We start from the raw sequence: 15,774 nt of genomic DNA, 5'->3' as shown, positions 1-15,774 counted from the left end.
ATGAGTTTATGGTCTCAATAGTTTCAAGTCTTATTAAATATACAGAATGATGTTCATTTAGTGAAATATAGGGCTGTTAATCAAAATGTACCTTAAAGGGAGATTTGTCAAGTATCTAATACTATTATCAACACAGGAATGGACAAATATGCTACTTTATGCAAATGTATGTATATATTTATTATAGGAAATCAATTAACAACACAAAACAATGACAAATATTGTCCAGAAACCCTCACAGGTACTGCATTTAGTATAAAAAATATGATCAAATCATAACATGGCAAACTCAAGCCCAACAGGCAACAACAGCTGTCAGTGTGCTGACTTGAATATGACTTGCTCATAATTGCATGTCTGTAAAGGGGAGACTCGTGGCTACCCAAAGAACCCATTTTCATTCCCATATATTGAGGTCAGAGGTCAAGGGACCAATTTGAAAATGGCCATGCCCGTTTTTCCTTGACAAACTTTGCGTTATTTAACCTCCTTAGCGACAAGCTAGTATGACATGGTTGGTACCAATGGATTCCTTAGGTTTTGCTAGTTTCAAAATTGCAAGTTGTGTTAATGCGTTAAAGAAATGAGTGGCGTTAAAACAAATTTGCGTTAACTTTTACAGCCCTAGTAAATTACAGTCCCATTTAGAGTCAAATAGACAATAGAGCAGGGTATGCTTTAGGACGTGGCTACCTTGTGATTGACAGGTCGCTACCACGGCATTGTCGGGTCTGGGAGTTGTCCTTGTTTTCATCTTAACCCTTTAACAGTGTATTTTCAGTTCATGAAAGTTGATTGAAACATTTTGATCACCGAAAAATGTCTTATTCAGCGGTCAGTTGTACTTAGCTCCACCCTCGTGCAAAAAACAAGATGGCGACGGCCAAAATCCAAGATGGCGACGGGCAAAATCCAAGATGGCGACGGGCAAAATGCCGAACTCGAGGCTACAAAACGGCAGTCCACAAACCAATGGGTGATGTCACGGTGACAAAGAACATATTGATAAGCAGTAGCAAAGCTACGCTTCCGCCATTTTGGACTGAAAGTGACTACCGGAAGCCAGTAAAAAGTCCGCCTCAAAAGTGACGTACAAAAGTAAAACAAAATGATTTCTATTCTATTGTCATATTCTAGCAAAATGGCCTGTGTTGAACAATAAAATATTATAAATATTCGTATATCGTTTTCAGTCCAAATAGGCAACAACGGCTGTTGTAAAAAATACACCGTTTCGTCTCTTTGCTTCTATACTCTTTGACGGTGACTATGTCCACTCCTTATATACATTTAGTTTAGATCATCACAAAACTGTGTTTGAATGTGAATTTGGCATACTGCTTGATTATTGGGACCATCCTTTGCTCTTCATAGCAATAACATTGTGTCAGATTTCTACATCTCATTACACCAGCTAGTTTAGAGGTATACTGTGATGAGATGCATATTTTGTATGTATTTTATATAATACTCTGTGTGAGTCAGAATCCAGCCTGCATGAATCCAGGTCTGCTCACAGGTCCTCGCTTGTGTGCCCGAAGCGTCTTGGTTGAAATCCAGCTGACATCTGTTGTGTCCTGAGGTGAAAACTGCTCTCATGCAGTTGTTCAGTGTAAACTAACCGCAGTGTCCTGCTTATCCAAATGGTGTTGCTCACTTTTCTTTTCTGCTCTAATTAGCAGTGGGGAAAGGTTTTTTTCTTTCTATGATGCTATTGACATATAAACACAAACTTCCCTATCATTTATTTGTTTCACAGCAATGTAGACTTGTCTTTATTTTTGGTATTATAATTGGAAACACACGTGTCATACTGTATATGCATGGCCAACAGATTTGACAGTTCTAATGTGATTACAGTGTCTTACATCAGTGTCCAGTTCTGCTCCAAAATCAATATACAGTGTACCCTGGCAGGAGCAGAAAATGTGCTGACATGAGTTTGGCAAATGTAAGTAATTGTTAATGATGTGTGTAATCAGCCTATCAGTGTTGACATTACTGATGACGGCGAGCAAAGGACTCTGGGAGATGATTAGTGCATGTGATCATGCAGGTAATCACTAGTATTTGCTGTACCGGCGGGGTTTGTGTCAAGCCATGCGTCCGTATTTAGAATCTAGACAGCTGGAGCTTTAAAGCAAATGTGAATTACGTGGATGACACATTTTTGGATAAATTGTATGCACTTTCAAGTTAACTTTTCTAGATAAATAGAAATGGCAAGTAGGTTTATGGGGCAGAATTCCATGACAGCAGCAAACACATTTGTCTGGATAATTAAAATGTAAACAGGATTAATGTATCATGGGGAACTGTCAGTGAGTACAGTTGTGTAAATGGCTCAAACAGACAAAAATAATGGAAACACATTTTATTGTGCTACAAGTAATTGTAGTTATGGTGTAACTGCACAAACAATATCTTTATTAATTTGCATGGAAAACATGGTGACAGGGATTTCACTGCAGCCTGATTCAACTTCAAAAGAGACATCATCCACGCTTGCCAAATTTCTGAGTGTATTTGCATTTGGGGCTCTGTATATTTGTGCCTTAGGACTCTACGTGCCTCTTGTAGGAGAAACCAGCCTCTGCTTCCAGCCCATTACCAAATTGTAGGTTTGTTATGATGTGGAGGTGGACTGTTTTTAGATGGGGTGAAAGGATATGATTGGATTGTCCATTATTGAAGCCCACCTGGATGGTGTATTGCTCTCGCTGATGGTGTATTGCTCTTACTAACAGTGTATTCATCCTGCTCCAGTCCCATCTCATGACTGCTCTGACATGCAGCAGAAGTAGTGCACTTTCACCTGAGTTTGTGCTTTTGCCAAGTTTTTGAAAAACAAATGTTAATAATTCCACCTCTACCTCAAACAGAGAGGAGGTGGGAAAGAATCTAGCATCAGAAAAATGTACTCGTTATTATAAAGGTGAAAGCTTGAGGAATGAAGGCACATTGACATTGTTGTTGGTTGTGACAAAATATCTGAGTGACATACTGTACAGCACTCACATTGTATGCCATGGTGATTGGTTTGCCTGAAAAGGAGTATGAATGACATAATGCGCAAGACATTTAGCGTGCAATAAGAACGCCTTTCTTGCTTTTGTACGCCATGTAATCCGTACTAACCATAAATGCATCTGCCTAAAAATGCTACGTTTAGAGTGACGTAGAATACAAAGCGAGGAAGACCACTTATGGCAGGCGGGAGGGGTGGTGGATGGACCCAACAAACACCGGACTCTCAACCAGGAGAACGGTGTTTTGTTTTGTTACGTTAGTGATGTTAGTGACGTTTGTGACGTGTTTTCCGTACTTATGTTACATTGTTTCCATACGTATTTTACTTAGTTTACGTACTTATTTTAAGCCCAGCCATGATGTTTTTCCTAAACCTAACTAAGTGGGGTTTTTGTTGCCTCAACCTAACTGCGGAAGTTACCGTAGTTTTGTTGCGTGTCATACAAATGACACGCGAAAAGCCTAAAATATGTCCTCACATGGAATGTCTGTGTTATGTCGTGCTACTTATACGCCTTCCCATGAGACCATGATGAGCTTGATATAGTACATATGTACATACTACATGCGTGAGTACATACTTTGGTTTAATGTCCAAAAGGTCTAAAGGCCAGGTCACATTAGCATTTAAAATGGCAAAATTTTGCAGCAAATTCAATTTATCCCAATGAAATCATTCGAGATCGGTGGATTCGCTCACAGGAACCCGTTCTCACTCCTATGTCGTCAAGTACCGCTGCTTTGTAAACGCTCCTTGGCATCGGATACGGACACACGGAGGCACCCTTTAGCGACTGTATGCGAAGCACCAGGCTTTCAAGTAACTCCAATGTGAACCCACATGCGGCATTATTCGACAGTCAGAGCATGTGACGTAGTAATTTTGTCGCCGAGTTCAATTTGGGTTTGCAAACCTGCAAATTTGTGGTGTTGACCAATAGCAAGCTGCCTTGATAATACTGACCTTTGAGGAAACGGAGAGTCAGAGAGTCCAAAATGGAGAACGCTATTGTGGCTTATTAGCTAGCTGCCCCATCCACTTGAATTTAACCTCTTCTTTTGGATTATTATTATGGATGAAATTCGCTTCAAAGACCAGTGCTCTTCCTGGGGGCTTGGTTGACACCTGTTGCGTAGTCAAACTAACTGCAGCACCTCCACACCTCTGTCCCATATTAGTTCAGGAGAAAGTTGGCAGCTATTTTGCATGAACCACAAAAAGTTGTAGCTTTCCATTTCCCTCAATTACAAGTTGTTGAGCTCCCAAATACCATTTCAAAAACATTTATCCCTTTTTAGCAACCACCAGCCCTTATTTTACTTCAATTTCCTCTGATGGAGACTGCAAAGATCTTCATAGATTACATGTCAGTGGCATCAGTGCTGACGTCGGCATCAGATGGCCTGTTCTAAAGAATATGTTACTCTGCAGCGGTTTGTGAATCAGCTTCATTACCTGCTATTATATCTCCATCCAATGACTTAAAGCTAGACAATTACTCCTCAATTTTACTCTCATAAAACCTAATAAGATTTTGAGTTTAGAGCCCCACATTCCTAATGTCTTATACTAAATCAATATCTCTTTAGGTCATATTGCAGTGTTGCCAGGCACCATGTAATGTATTTCTACCATTATAATCCTATTAGGAGTCTGTCTGTGCTTTAATATGATTAACTGAAAAGTCTTGACTCACTGGAGGTTCTGCAGTGAGAAAAAGGGAAGGAATGGCTAACCTTGTCCTATCACAGAAGTTCAGAGCCGATGATTTGTTGTAGCCTGTAAACCTGCACGGGCCTCTTTATCATCCAGTTTCTAACTACTGATCTGGACAAGTCATATATTACGTAATTCATCCCAAAAAAGTCTCAGGAGGAGCTTTATGGCTGTGGCCTTCCAAGTACATGGCTATGTGAGACCTAAATCTAAACAGCCGAGGCCCTCGGGCGAGCTCTGACAACTTATTATCTAGCCATGCCATCTGTACCAAAGAAGAAGGAGTGTGTACGCTGCCATCCTCAGGCTGCAGCAAAAGACTCATTACGGCTTACATATACACTACTGTATGTTTACAGAGGGTGATTAGTGGAGCATGGCTGCCAAGGTACACCCCTGTGTTCCAGATGGCTGCCTTTCAGATGCTCCTTATCATGCGCGCTCAGACACTCGTCACAGGGGCCTCACAAACAGACAGGCCAGGCAGCGCTTTGATGATGTCAGCCGCGAGGATCCCTCGTTAATGCTCTGAAGACGTTTATACTGTAGTAGTTGCATTATCCCACAATTTGATCTGGAGAGTTAACATTGGTAACACTTTATAATAGCCATCATTTATAAATGGGTAATTGATAGTAATTCAAATTTAGTTCATATTTATTTTACTTTTAACCACTAAACCATGACATTATAATTAATAATGTTTACTAACTATCAGTAATGCACTAATTTATGTTATTTTAACAGCATATTGTTGAACACATAAAATTGTATATAACTACTTATATTTGTTGATGATTACGAAATGATTCGTAAACCTATTATAAAGTTGCAACTGATGATTATAATACCTTGTTAAATGGTTAATAAATACTTTGTGAAGCATCTATAAACATTATATAGCTAGATAGTTAATACTTAATATTAATGGTTAATAATTGGTTTCTGGTCCATCTATCTATGTATTGTTTATAGATGTTTTATAAATGATTTCTTAAAAAGTTTACAAATCATTTGGTAATCATTAACAGATAGTTAATATAGAATGTAACATGTTATAATATGTGCAACAATAAACTGTTAATAGTTTACTAAAGTAATCAGAATGTAATCGTTATCGTCTCTTATCAGCTATGTAATATACAATTTATAAACTAATTTCACATTACACAAACTTATCATAAAATAACAAAATATATAGTTTTATTAATTATTAAACATTTTTAATTATCATTTCACTAAAATAACTTAATTAATTAATAAGTTTAATTAATACCATTTATAAATGATGGTTATTATAAAGTTTTACCTTAAAGCTGCAGTAGGCAGTATATATTTGGCATCATTGGGCAAAAATTTCATGATAACCTTTCAGCATATTGTAATTCAAGTGTTCTGAGAAAAAACTAGACCTCTGCACCTCCTCATGGCTCTGTTTTCAGGCTTTAAAAAAATCTAGCCCGCGATGGGAGACTTTGGCCAATTATAGGTCATTTCATAGAGAGAGCTTTTCTACTGGCTGTGTAGTTGTGCTGGTGGTCGGTGCTTGGTATTTTCTCAACAAATCTGCCACGGCTGAAACTTTCTCATTTTAGAGATAAATCGTGCACTATAAGATGTCTCTGAAAACATTTGAGGCGAGAAATATGCATTACAGTAATTATGACTATTGATTCATATTTGATCAGCGCTGCCTAGTTTGACCGTTTGGTCAGAGTTCACGAGTGATTAACAGCTGCTCAGAGATGGCAGCTGGACAGCAGGCTCCAGCTCGGCTCTGATTGGTTGTTTTCGGTCTGTGAAATCCTGTGGATGCCATTAGGAGCACCGGAGGACACCAGAGGACACAGAAGCCCCCATGATTTATTTCAGATTACTTGTCTCATGCACTACTGTGACCGTTTAATAAAAATAACTTTGTTTAATCATATTTGCTCCAATTCTATCCACTGCAGCTTTAACATTCTGCCTGTGAGCTTATGTTGGATATGGTATTCTTGGTGGTAATTATGATGATCTCAGTTTTAGTGTCTGGTAAATCATAAAAAAATCTGTTTTAGTTTGGCATGTTGTTTAATTTGCTGGCTCTGCAGCATTTCAGGGCATATTTTTTTACAACCACACTATGAGAAAAGAAATGTATTTCCCTCATTACGCCAATAGACAGATGTTGCCTTGAATACAGATGCATGATGTGCTTAAGCTCTCCTGTCATTCTTCCAGTTCTCCCTGTGGTTAGATTAGCCTGTTTGCAGGCATTTAAGAAAGAAGACAGACCTGAGATGATCAGGTGAGTCATGAGAACGCAGCAAATGAACAGTGGAGTTCAAACTGCAACAATCCATCATGACTCCTAATTAGCCCCACAGTGGGAACGGCAGGTTCACCCTTCAACCTGACCTCGCGACATAATCGTTCTAACACATGAACACCATACGCACCGTACTGCTCACTTCTTATGTGTGTGTGTGTGTTCGCTACTCTTTCTTTTCCCTCTAGTTTCTCTTTCTTACCAACTAATTACTGCTCTGCTGGAATAACTACAGAGTCCCAGTTCCCATAGTAACTATAATGTGCAAGCTTTCACGCCATAAAAAAGTCTCCCCGGACACCCACCCACCTCATTTTATGAAGAACGTTGGCTTCCACCGCACTGTGACAGAGATCAGATTTTACATGGAATTCCTGGTGTGTTCTTCAGAGAATACATGGACATATTTTTACAGTAGAGGAGGCTTAAAGAGGAAAACCTGTTGGGCTTAGAACCCGGGAGCCATAAGGTTCAGCTGACTAAACCTCGTCGGCCTTTTGGAAGTTGACAAAGTGCAGAAGCTTATAACTCACTAAATCGCAATCATTTGGGTAATTAACATTTTAGTGATTCTCTGTGATCTATCAGACAGTCGATCAGCTTAGTTAAAGCCCTCGGGGAGGCCACGTCCACACAGAGCGACCTTGCCAAGTCATCTGCTCTACAACATAAGATGATGATTAATGTGGATGACGCAGTGAGATTACATCAGTCATTATATGCTTCTCAGTGCATCTTCACATGGTCTCGCACACGGAGTGCAACCTCCGCTCTAATTGCACAAAGATGGTGGATGTTTTATGTTTATTTGTGGCTGTCGATGGACTGTGATGTGTTCATTTGTTTTCAATCAACCTGTGTTTGTATCTCAGCAGTATGTGGCAGAAAAGCTGTACCTCATAACATGTGGATCCTTTCATTACTGTGCCTTTGATGGAATTAACTTGCAGCACCAGCAGTAGCGTTGCTTAGGTCATTTCACATCATAAAAAAGTAAAGCAACTATTCTAACTCTTTGTCTCTACAGATACAGACACCGCCACACACTTGTGGTTCATAAGAGATGATTGAGAGGGATTATTTTTGTATGAGTCTATACATTGTTTTTTAGGAAAGTTCTACTCATTGTGCCTTTAACACAGCTCTGATACAGCATTAGTGGTAAGGCTGATACAACACAGCAGCACTGGATCATTTCCTATGAATCCCGCGTACGTAAGTAGACAATTTAAATCCATCACGGGAATGGCGGACCCCATCACTAACAACAAGACTCGGTCAAAACTAAGTATATGACTGGACCGTTTATGGTCAGTCTGTGAATTTGTGGCTAAATTGTTAAAAAAATTGTCAGAGGTCATTTCTCTAATGTTAAATCCAGCGGTACATGTTCACTCAACTGGCTGTTCAAGCATTGACAGACCCTATCGTTGAATGCACCTGATTAGTCCCTTGTTTTCTGCTTATCGTTTCAAACAGGAAACAACATGACGGCCTGCTCATAAACTTTCTGTTATTCCGTCTAAACAATCCACTAAAATCTACTTCTGAAAACATTTTAAGCCGGAAATAGGCTATGCCACTGCTGAATCTCATTTCATTTTTAGTACTAGAAGTGCACTCGGAGAGCGCAGACCTCCGCCGAGGCAGGTTTATGTACGTCGCATGGATCGCGACCAAAATCTAATGGATTGTTCATTGTGGCACACCCCATCCCTCCAAAAAATGTCATTCAAATCCACCGCGGACTTTTGGAGTAATCCTCCAAACGGACAAACCAACAAACAAACCAACGCCGGTGAAAACATAACCTCCTTCCTAGGTCTTCGGCCTTGGCGGAGGTAAATAGATCACCTAGTTTGACAACTTGGTCCAAGTTTGCCGTTCGTGAGCCGGACGTATCGCACTGGACGGGCTCATTTGCATAAAGGACTGTTCCTGCCTTTTCATTTTGAAAGAGCAACGGCCAATTAGGAAACTCCCAACACTCGACCGACCAATCGTGTAACTCCATCACTCGGTCACTCACTCTGTGGCAGCCTTTCCGTTTGTAGGGCTGGCCCTCTGCGGTCCAGTCAATAAAAGATAATTCAGAGCTAATTAAACAATGGAAATTACAATGAATGGCTATTGCAGAATAAATGCTATAAATAAATAGTATCAACAGTGGGGTTTGACTTAATGAAAATCTTAAGGATTACAACTTTAACATGCCATCTGTCAAAAAGCTAAAAAGTTGTAAATGTGTTTGAAGCTTGTGAGATCGCTTCTAGCTTTACAAAGTGCCATTTGTTATAAATTGGAGTGTTAAACCTTATTCCTAGCGAAATTGCTTTTGATGATCACAGCAGGAGGGCTGGAAACTGGCTCAATGTCTACATCGCTTGCACTTCATTCACTGTGCTATTGTTGAGAAATAAGATATCTCGAGATGCTGCCTTCCCCTCTGTCTAATCTCACTCACAGTCGGTCAATTTCACTCTGCTGGGTTTCGGTGTGCCAATAACCCATGAGACACGCTGTGGAATCACCTCAGTAATAAGCAGAACAAAAAGCCATGGCTGTTCTGTGACCCCCGCTCAAAAGGTCAGTATATTGCAAAGCAAGCTTTCACGGAGGTCTCAACTGTGTTGCAGTGTCTGCAGTGTGCAGAGCAGTGTCTTAGCACTCTATGATAGCCTGCAGAGGATTACTGCTAAACAAACTGTAGCTCTCCGCCTCTCACTTGCAGGTGTTTAACGGTGGCTTATTGTTCCTTCTCTCGAGGGAAAGCCTGTTATCCCTAATCAAACCTCCGAATATGCGTTTCATTCAGCCTGAAATGGATTTGGATGTTATTTTCAAGGAAGTACAGTTCAGGTCTTCGGTTTAAAGGGTTTAAAGTGGAGGTGATTAGTAGGTGTCTAAAATTGTTTTTCTCTGCTGCACTCCTGCAAAGCTGCATTATGGGATTTTCGTCTGCTGGAGGACAAAACATAAACTTCCATTATGTGTCCACTTACGTGTGAACTTTTGTCCCAAACATATTTTTCATTGAGCAGTTTGCTCCAAATACAGATATCGGTTTAAACACAAAGGTGTATAATGTCGATTTAGAGCTGGAGTAACTCAACCACTGATGGGCTGCAAAGCCAAAATAATAAAAAATAACCTTCACACTTGTAATTTTTACTTTGCTACGTGAAGGGCAAACTACTTCCCATAAATTGTGACATGCCTAATTAGAAAGTACATTAATTGACAAATTGATTGTGCTCATCTTTTCCGCACTTAACATGCTCTACTGAAAATAAACAGCTCTCATTCTTGGACTGCCGCCACTATAACATTTTTTATATTCAGTCAGTCCGGCTAAGTTGGCATCCTAATGCAGGATCAGAGCAGGCGGCCGTTTGCGATGATGAAAACCAAACAGTGGATGCAACTGGTCGATGGCAGAGGGAGACCGCAGGAGCAGCTGCAGCAAATCTTTTTTGCTTAATCATGCGGCCTGTGTAGAATTTATCAGCGGTTTGCCCCATCGGGATCCAAGTCCTTGACCTCTCAGCTGCCCATTACTGCTGCAAATCATGGGAGCAGACTCTCATTGCGACCAGTGTCATAATTTAAGAAGATTGTCTTCACGAGGTGTTGGGAAAACTGTTTGTTCTTGTTACACTGATTTACTGTTGAGTTGTCAGCCTTTACTGCACATATTAAAAACATTGGTTTGGTGGATGTCAATGACACATGTTTTGAAACCCAAAGGCACATAAAGGGCCACCATTTTCCCTTACCTCAGGGTTCATTTGTGACAAAGATGAATGATGTGTATTACTGTAACAGCTTTTAAAGTCGCTTCCCACAGGAGCAGTGTCAACTGCAAGCATATAGAGCCTCGTTGTTCCCTAACTGCTGCATGTTAAAACCAGCAAAATGCAGCGTGTAATCTAATATGAGCTAAGCTATTTAGGATATTATATGAGCTGCCATGGTGAGGTCCCTGTTGAGATTTTGAGTCATAAAACCAAAGCCCTTTTCCACCCTGCAATCAACAGTTAGTGTGAAGGTTTAACTACTGAGGGAAAGCCTTGGGCCTTTAGTCCCAGGGACACTCCCAGAGTGGAGAGTGAAAGAAAATCCATTTCTACTATTTTTATGAATTAACATTTTAGATCTCTCTGCGTGAGAGCTGGTTGAAAAAGTCTTGTATTTGGTTGTTTTTTTTCTGTCCCAGAGCTCATTTCTCAGACAATGACACTGCTGGATTGCTCATTACCTCACACTGTGCTGGAGACCTAAATGTGTCCCAAGCCCAGCTGGGATTCGGTGTCCATCTCCTGTCGGTCACTGCAGGAAATCTTCAGCGCTGCAGGAGCTCATTGACTGTTGACCCATTGATTTGCACGCCACCCTGCTGTGACCGGCGAGGGCCCACGGCTATTTTCTCATTCAGCTCTGCTGTGTGAGCTTCATGATACTGAGCAGCAAATACAGATGTGTTGTTTAAAGTGCATTGGTTTAGACAGCTAAAGTGTAACAGTAGCGCGAGGCTCAGTGAATAATTAATAACAAGGTTTCGCTGCGACTTTGATCCTTTGCCAGTCGCACACTGTCATGTCAAATAACTGTTATTTGGAAATAGTGTGGTGATGTTTATTGAAGTCTATGGAAAAACCATCTAACTTAGATGGGAAAGGCAATTTTGCACATTCAATTTTAAGTCTTGGGGAGTGCATAAAGTATGTGGAAAAAGTTGCATAAAGCCTTTCTTGGCTCCAAATGGAGTTGCGCAAAGTCTGAGAAATTGCCTCAAGTGGAATGGCTTGTGAGGCGCCATGCAAATACGCTGGCGCTGCTACGCGCCGTTATGAATCGCCATTATGAATCTCCCAGATAACCTGATAATGAGAGGGCAGAGAAGAGTAACAGCAGCTTGAGAGAAGTGATGGTGCCCAAAAAAAAGTTACGGTATGCCAAGGAGTAAAGTAAAGAAATGCCGGCCCACTTCGAAAACTGCTTACCAGACCTCTGTAGCCCACTCCTCAGCTCTGCTTGAGGCTAGCGGCACAAGGCTATATTAGCTGCTACTCGCATAACCATGGATGTATAAAGAGAACAGAATACAGCGTCGGAGGCACAGTTGCTCAGTGGCGAATGCAGCAAAAAAAACTTGACTTCTGAGTATAAAAATACCCAGATATTCTGTCATTGGGCCCATAGAGCAAGCACACTTGCATTTCCTTTAACTCCGCCTCCCAGCCCTTGGTCCAGCCTGGTCATGAAAGAAGGAAAATAACTCTGGATTCAGCTTTTGGTGCATTTTACAACTTTTAGGACCTACAGTAATGATTTAGATAAGGGCTATTCAAGTGTTCGTACTGGGAAGTTGATTTACCTTAAAACAATTTTTTGCTGATTTACAGACGTCTCTTTCCCGTATTTCCCATAACTATTTTGGGCTAAATGGCATCACAACATCATCATCAAGACTGGCGCTCTTTCTGGAGGCTTGAGCATAATTCACCCAAATCTCTGATGAACTGTTGGTGGGTAATAAAGGCACCAGGTTTTGGCAAGGAAGAAGAATGTGTGGAATAAATAAAGGCGATAGCTCTGGTTCTGCTGCATGGATTTTGATTGTTTGCACGTCCTTCACCTTACGTAGTTCTTACTGCTCTCTAGACTCGAATCATGAAGAATTTGTATTGACCTTTAAAAAAAATTATCAAGGGTTCAGTTCTCTAGTCATGAGTACCTCAGGCACAACACATCATTAATCTACTACATAGCCCAGCTATAACTCACCAAAATCAAATGCCTTTCAGAGTATTTTAAAGCAGCCTGGTGTCCTTAAACAGAAGAAAGACAAATAGTCGACCATTAAGATGTGAGTAACGCCTGATTGGGAACTCGAGTGTCTGGGCTCAGTTTGTTCAAGGTCGCCACTCCTGTCTGTGCTCTGACAGAGCTGGGAGGAACATCTTCCACCTGTGCCAGCCACCAGTCCGTTCAGAGGGGCCGGCAGCTACATCAACAAACACACCCTGATTGGACTTTAAATTAATGAGCTACACCTAATTGGGTCTGATTAAGACCATTAAAGTGTATTTGTGGAATTAGTCACCGTGTCCTTCTTCAGCTGAAGATTAACTGCGGTCTGTAAGTTACAAACATATAAGTGATGTACAGTAAGAGACAAGATGAAGACAAAGGACCGAATGTAGAAAGGATGACAAAACACATCTCATACCTTTAAGACACAACTTGTAGGGATTTGTATGGATGCAAATGTTAGCTGGAATCTGTATATCTTTCATTGAGTGCCTTTAACCAGCGGTGGTAAAAATAGTAATACCACACTGCAAATAAAAGTCCTGCATTCAGTACTGTACTTGGTTAAAGTATGTATTATCAGCAAAATGTACTTAAGGTATCAAAAGTAAAAGTACTCATTTTGAAAAAAAATGACAGTCAGTGCTTTACTATATGATGTTTCTGGATTAATATTACTGCTGCATTAAAGGACCAGTGTGTAATAATTAGGGGATCTATTGGCAGAAATCGAATACAATATCAATAAGTGTTTTCTTTAGTGTATAATCACCTGAAAATAAGAGTTGTTGTGTTTTCGTAAACTTAGAATGAGCCGCTTATATTACCTAGGGAGGTGGTCCTCTCTCCACAGAGTCCGCCATGTCGCTCCGCCATGTTCTACAGTAGCCCAGAATGGACAAATCAAACACTGTTAACTTTTCCTGCTTGGGCCGGAGTTGATACTCGCTTCCGTCGCTGCTGCTCTCTCTCTTGCTTCACCACTCACTCCCATGTACACACACACTCTTGCAACAACTGGCTCTGGAGAGGGCCATTCGCGTTTTTGCGTCGGCCACCATAATAATCCTACACGCTTGGCACACGGGAGAAGTTGTAACCTGCAACCTCACCGCTAAATACCGCCAGATACACACTGTTCCTTTAATTGTTTTTTATGCATTTCACTGCTGTAGATTTTTAAGGTTGTGCTAATTTTAACAACTTTATAATATTCTTGGGTAGTTTAATCTAAAGCAATGCATCATATTCTATAAAATCATCCCATGTTTGTAGCGTCACTGTCCAGTGAGAACCATGTATCTCTAAAAATGTATCTGTATCTGTTTTTAGCTTTGTGACGATTTCCCAGCTGATCCAAGAGGAGTTTTAAATAGTTGATTGAGTTTAAGAAGTAGGACAATTTGCTCAACCCATAGAGGAACGCTTCATCCTTCAGTTTTATTAGAAATATTAAAAATCTAAATCACCAAATTTGGAGATATGTGGCATCATCAGTCATGTGTAGGTTATAAAACAGAACCATGTCTTGGGTGTAATGCAAGTGAAGAGAGTTTGTCATGTTCATATGTGTTTATAAGAAGAAAGAGTTCAATGTGGTTATAATTTAGGGTACAGTGTTATTTATTGCCAGTGTCATTATTAGGGTGTTGTGCCAGTAGATCGCCAGTAGGGGGCAATGTCGCTACAGAAGCCGTGTAGGTGAAGGGAGCGTCACAGGGAAGTCTCGCGTGAATACGCGAGATAATGAGATCTCGGTGTAAAGTTAGAAACAGAATAGACTGTAGCAATGTCAACCTAAAGCATTATTTTACATTTTGCAGGTAAACTGGTGATGTTAGTTAGCAATTCTGTGTTAGGGTAATGTTTACACTGTACTTCGGTGACACTGTGTTCAGTTGTGTGAATGTTTAGCGTGTGTTAGCGTCTGCTTTGCTGCTTCAATTTAGCCAGTTAGCTAGCAGCTAATACGACGGTTACAGCCGCCATGGTTACTATGTTACTATGGTAACATGAGTAGTAGCGCGGGGCGCTGGGAGCTTTGACAATGAGCCCTCGTGGGGGAGCCCTCCCGTTGCTCATATTAGCCTTTTGCTGTGACTATTGTTTATGTTGTTGTGTACTGTTTATTAAGAAATATAAGACATAAGGTGTTATGCTGCTGTGCTAAGGTTATTTAAACAGGAAGTATTTCAATATATTACCCTTTTAAAGAGTTGAGAGATGGGGTAATCTTTGATTTTGTGCATTTCTGGCATTTTGTTACCGTTATTGTGAATAAGTGAGACAATGAGAATCTCTGTGTACAAGATAGAAGCAGAATACACTGTGTAGCGATTGTCAACCTACAGCATTATTTTACATTTTGCAGAACATCTTAAATAAATGTGTAGCACCAGACAGCCTGTGGGACATCATTCTGTGCACCGCTACAGATACATTACATGGTTTTCCCTGGACAGGAAGAGTATGAAAATCTGTAATCTGAAAATGAAATACTAACTAAAGCTGTCTGGCAAATGTAGTGGAGTAAAAATATTTGCCTCAGAGATGTAGTGCAGTAGAATGTTGCATAAAATGGAAGTACTCAAGTGAAGTATAAGTATCTCAAATTTGTACTTAAGCACAGTACTTGAGTACATTTACTTAGTTACTTCACCATACGACCACCGCCTTTAACACATCACAGATTTTGGCCATGATGTAAGTCAAAGAGCAGAGAATGACAACAAGGGCTTCAGGTCTGTTTCAACTGAGGCCACACAAACTAAACGTGCATGCCGTCTTGCTACAACAAGATGTTTTGGAGAAAGGTGCTCTCTTAACTGGCAGCTGTTGAGTATAAAATCTGTCACTCATCATCTAATGATGATGATAAAACCCCGTAATGGTAATAATATCT

This window comes from Sebastes fasciatus, chromosome 4, assembly GCF_043250625.1.
Source record: "Sebastes fasciatus isolate fSebFas1 chromosome 4, fSebFas1.pri, whole genome shotgun sequence".
NCBI classification, from domain to species: Eukaryota; Metazoa; Chordata; class Actinopteri; order Perciformes; family Sebastidae; genus Sebastes; species Sebastes fasciatus.
Note: the sequence above shows the minus strand (reverse complement) of the source record.